The sequence below is a fragment of the Acyrthosiphon pisum genome, chromosome A2, assembly GCF_005508785.2.
Source record: "Acyrthosiphon pisum isolate AL4f chromosome A2, pea_aphid_22Mar2018_4r6ur, whole genome shotgun sequence".
NCBI lineage: Eukaryota > Metazoa > Arthropoda > Insecta > Hemiptera > Aphididae > Acyrthosiphon > Acyrthosiphon pisum.
The window spans coordinates 8442208-8448471 of NC_042495.1; positions in this window are offsets into that span (position 1 = coordinate 8442208).

Consider the following 6264-nt stretch of genomic DNA (forward strand, 5'->3'; position numbering starts at 1 on the left):
TTTGAAGTTAAAAATGTATAAAATGTCAACTTTTATATCTAAGGATTGAAAATTAAAACAAGATTCAACGTAAATATTTAATTCTGTTACCAAAAATTCTAAGAAATACATAAGCACAGTTTATTTTTATAGTCATTTTAAGTTCAAATTTGGACGAAATTACATATTAAAAAACCTGGAATAACTATTTTAGTTATTTTGTTGTGATTGTATAATATTACTTGTGGGTACTTGAAACTTCTAAAGTATACTATTAAATATCTATGATAGTATCACGGTTTTTTTGTTGATGTATAACGCGTAATAAGTATCTAATAGATAATGTGATATGATTAATTTGGAATTTATGATAGGTATCTATTATAGGTAAATTTTTTTTTATACCATAGATATAAATGTATAATATTATGTCTTATATCTAGACTGACAAACCGTCTCCGCTCAGAATTATTTTTCTTATGCAGTGATATTATATCATTGAATTCAAATTTCTTACCATCCATTATACAGTTACCCACTTGTAACCTACTGTACACCAGAGCGACATCCACTTACCCACCTTTTTTAATTCGAAATGTTATTTTTAAAGATTGGAGTTCAATATGCAAATTGATTTTCAGAATTTGCAAATAACCCATTGAGATATTATAGTCTAAAAACCATTACGGGTGGGAGCCCTCTGACTTTGTCCAATCGATTTGAAAATTATACCAATTGTTGCAAATTGGTTTTTAAAATTTGCAAATCAATATAACTTTTTTTTGGTGAATTTTACACGTTTTTTTTGACAGTCCAAATTGGTTTTAACATACTGATTTTAAACATCAACATTTTATAGTACATATTTTATATTTTGCATATTTCAACATTAACTCGTTTTTTTTTTTCAATAGTATTTTACGATTTCAATTGCATACTTAATCTTTTAGTGCATTTTAATATTATAATATAGAAAAAAAACATACATTTTTAAAGTTTCGATTAAAATCAAAATACATTAACAGGAATAACTACTTATAAGTTATAACTATAACCTACTTGGCTACTTGTAGTCTGTAGAGTTGTAGATATAACCAGTGTTCTGAACGTTCACTAAAAAAATCGTTCACGTTCACTGCTTAAAAAAAGAAAAAAAACGTGTACACGTTCAAGTTCATATTTTTAATTGAAAACGTTTACGTTCTTTGAAAATATGAATGCGTTAATTTTGTGGTTCATTTAATTTATTTTATTTTTTTTTTACGTATCGTTTAAATACGAATACAAAATCGTGGATATCATAATATTGTTGTTTTATGTCCAGGCTGGACAACTGGAATTATGTATTTTATAAATTATATTCATAATTCGTAATATATTATAATATATCATAATAGTATTATCAATCAATAGGTATTTATTAAATAATAAATAAATTTGAACGTCTTAAAAATCGTTAAAAATCATTAAATATATAAACGTCGTTCACGTTCTATGTGAAAAAATGAGTGACGTTCACTAAATATAAACGTGAACGGTTTCCAAACACTGGATATAACCTATACCTACTTGTAAGTTGTAGCTGCAGTGGCGTGGCGAGCTATTTTCACACAAGGAGCAAAGATTTTGGTCTACCCGCCCACCCAATATTTTATGAAACTAATAAAAAATTGAGTTAAATTAAATTATGTTTATTATTTACTTAACATTTATTTATACAATAATTATAAAACGTTTGATGTTAATAACGCATATTCATAAATAGCTTCTACTTTCTAGATTGTTTTCGTTTTCTAGTTTTTTTTAGATTCCGAGCGGAGCAAAACAATGTAGGTATCCAATTTTCTACTTCAGCATCTTTTTACTAGTCATCAGCTAGTTGGTATTTTTTTTTGGTGTACCTAACTCAAATAAATTAAAAAATAACCGTAGATACATGACATTTTCTTATCTAATATTAATATTGGCAAAATATTTTGATTGTTTTTGAACTATTAATAGCTATAAGCAATTATTTTTATTGTTGTCGATAAAAAAACTTGAGCTGAGACAAAAAATTGAAAATTTAATGGGTACACGGTTCTGCATAAATTGTTAAAAGTAATATAAGTAAAATAGTAAAATAAAAAAAAAAAAGTTGAGCGTAAGTCCACAATCATAGAATAACCTACTAATAGAAGATATCTCATAAGTTTATCTACCTTTAGAAAAAAAAGGTTCAATGGAAAGTAATATTGATTTTTTATGAGTTTTGAATTTAAAAAATTTACAATATTATAGATATATTTGGTGGTAAATTAACAAATTCCAATCAATCAATTTTTGATATTTAGTTGTTATTCAAAAATTAATAGCCACAGACACTTGACATTTTCAACAATTTTTAATTCATAAAAATATAATATAATATGGCGTTTTCGAAATAATTTGATACTTTCTAAAAAATTTCGTTTTTAATTAATTGTTGTCTAAGAAAAATGTTTTTTCTGGGTCAAAAAGCTTGAAAAATTAATGCATTGCAAAAGTATTTAAGACACGCTTGCACAATTTTTTTTAATAAGCATTTAAATTTAAAATGTTGAAAAAATTGTAACACAAATGACAAATCTCTAAAATATAATATATTCACACAGTTTTTAGATTCTGATTGGAGCGATGAATGTGTTGATTTTACAATGATGTTTTTTTTTTTAAATTTTTTTTTTGTGTTTCATCACCTTTTATGACAGTAAAAGTGCTTACATTTTCTTCAACAGTATCTTTCCTGATAGGAAAGTGAATCTAGTTGGTACTATTACTGTCATGACTAAATAAATTTATTTAGTTTATTTAGTCATGCATACTACTTTGGGTGGTCAAAAGTAAAAACTTCCCGGTATTTTTCAAACGATGTCATATTATCTATGTTTTAACGTTTAACCTTAACAAAATATTTGCTATGGTTTTAACCGATAATTGCTTGTTAGTGCAGTGGCGCCGAAGTTTTTAAAATGTGGTCGGGCAATTTTAAAACTTCCCGGCCTCAATATCTTAATTATTTAATATAGAGGTACCCTAATATACATTTATTCATAATCACGGTTTAAATATACTCATGCTCATATTAAAGTTATGAAGTAAATAAAATATGGCTGACCGGCCACATTTTTTAAAAAAGAGGTCGGGCCACGGCCCGACGTCACCATGGACTTCGGAGTTCGGCGCCACTGAATTAGTGTAACCACAGTTGGTATCATCACAGAATATAGATTAGAGGCCTCGATATTGGAAACGTGAATTATAATACGTAGGTACGTGAACACAAAGTGAACAAAAAAATTATATTCACGTATACTTATACACTTTAATTTAATATCCGTGTTCACGTATTTTAAAGTTATTAACGTATTCACATATTCATGGATAGGTATCATTTATAGGTATATTATAATATTGTATGTGGCTTGGTGTGGCGTAGTGCATGCACTCAACTGCGAAAACGCAAAAATTCAATGTTTTCGGCCAAAGTTATTTTAACCTTCTGTATATATAGGTAGTAGTGTATTAGTGTATTACTCATAGTAAAATAAATTCCTTTAATAACAAAAATATCATTAATATGTTGACACTTAGTAATATAGGATGACACACCGTTTTTGCTTTGAATCGTTGTTCGTATGTACCTAACGAGTAACGATTTATTATTGAATTCAAATTTACCAAATCCATTACGTATTTTATGACTTTAATATCTATGCTCTTGAATAATACAGAACATTATTCTATGATTTTAATTAATATTAATAGTACCATTCATGTGATCAAAAATCTCAATAGGTACTTTATTTTATTGAAATTTGTTACATTTTTTAACTTTTCATGGGCCCTCAGAAGAGCATGTTCACGGGACCCATTATTCTGTTGAAATGAATTAAAATACAAATTCACTCTTAGTACCTACCAAAAAAGAAACAATATTTTGTGTTGTCAGAACATTTACCAATTTAACAATATTAATAAAATAATAATAAAAAAAAAAAACACCAGACAAGACACAAAATCAGGGGGGGGGGGGTATCAGTTGATACGTGATGGCGAGGTGCGGCCACTGGTCACCTAGCATACGTTCTCGCGGACGGACGAGTGCGATCGATGGCGCGTTTGCTCACAGGTGACGACCATCGCGTGGCGGCCGGCTTGAGCTGACCGCGACGGCCGCGGGAGTGACTTTATGGACGACGATTGACGGCGAGTGGCTAGAACGCAAATTCGTGCGCTTCGACGACGAGCGGGCGTTGAAGACGACTGTTGTGACGGCGAGTGGTGTCAGTGGTGACGACAGAGACACAAAAGCGCTGGGCGAGCGAAGACAGCTATTTGGTGCTGCGGAACCGGCGGCGAGACTCGGCCGATGGGACAACGACTGACCAAAAAGGAGAAGGAACTTGCGGACCACGCGATCCTAATATCCTAATCCATGATTTTCGACCCGCAGACGTCCCGGCGGCACCGCGGTCACGCATCGCCGATCCCTGAGACACGATTGGTTTCCGCGGGTTGGGCGATGCGATGACGTCCGTTCCTATACAAATTAGCTCCATCGCTCGCCGTCACGAGTATGTCTTCGTGCACGCCGCTGCCGTCGTCGAAGTGTACCGTCGTCGACGAGGTGGTATCGTTGCCCGCGCTGGTACATAGCTAGCCGCCGTTTCGTCGTTTTCATCCATCCGTCGTCGTCCGTCCGTCGTTCCTCGCGCGACCGACGCCGCCGGGCCCGAGCCGAGCCGCCTGCAATAACCGCGAGCTCGCGACGCCATCGACCGCCATCTCCTTCGTTCCACGGGTGGCCGGAGAACGTACCGGGTGACTTACCGCCGTACACCGTTAAGTGCTCTGTCACGTACCAATCCCCTCATATCACCGCCGTCTTGTCTAGTGCTCCACGGCCCGAGGATGAGCGAAGAGTTAACTGCGGGTTCACTCCGCTCGGAAGCATCCACACAGCAGCATGCGGCCAAACCGCCTAGCTCCTTTCCACGTAGCAGCCATAATTCGCCTGGGCTGCATACAGAGACCTTTGCGTTGTACAGCCGGAGGCTCTTCCTGGTCGTTTTGCCTGGCCAGTGGCCATCACTAGCCAGTACATCCTCGACCCTCTCTTCGACTTGCTCTTCTGCCGGCGTCTCACTCGTCTTGTCATGTACATCTACTTCAATATCAGCCTCAACATACGTGACCAACTTTTCGTCGACTTTTGTCTCGGCGACCGTAGTCTCGTCGACTTCTGTTTCGGCGACCATCGTCGGGACATCTCCGCCGGCCTTCGTGTCCGGCGTTACCTCGTCGATGAACACAGCGTCCATGATCTCTTCCAGGAGAGTGGTTATGACGTCTTCAATTGTCCTGTCTTCCTCGTCGACGAATGCATTGGTCGACGAGGGTATCTATAAGTGTTCTTAATAATTCGTCGATGTTAATTTCGCTACGGGCATCCATAGTTGACGGTTTTAAGTTGATCACGGTTGACAGAAGTAAAGCAAGTTGTATATACAGTTGGAGAAAAAATTGCAAATGAATACTTAATTATAAAAACACTCTCGGTCTAAACAGTCATTGAAAAATACAAACATTCACCAGACGACGGATACGACACCGTTTATTATTAGTCAGCGAGTACAGCCGCGTCGTTCTTTTTGCGGCAATCGTTCGGGTTTCGAACTCGCTTATTTTGCCAAACATCATTATTATTGATGTACAATTAATACATTCGCGTAGGTAGGCCTGGCACCTATATAATATTATATTTTTACGAGGATTCGTTTTTTTATAATTGTTGAGCTATCATAGTTTAAACTAATAGCTAATAAAAAAAAAAAAACAAGGATTCAAACTCGTTTTATAGGTACCTACTTTTAGTTATACTTTTAGTTGTAAGTGTTATTAGATTCTGGGCGGAACGACGAATGTATCAATTTTACAATGACGTGTGTTTTTTTTGAGTATATGTGTACACGTTTTATAGTAGTAAAAATGCTTCGGTTTTCGAGTTTATGGTTGACGTCTGATAGTGTTTAGATTATGGTTAAAATATGAAAATAATATAACTAATATTAGAAAAGCAGAGCATATGATACAAAATAAATTACTCTAGTAAATCATTTGGTCAAAATTCGTGGGTTATTTAGGTCCCAACTCCCAAGTCCTTCAATTTAATGCCAACAGACATAAATATGTATATTATATATTATATATTATTATATTCTAACACCGGAAATCTTAAATTCTATACTGTGATTATATTATATT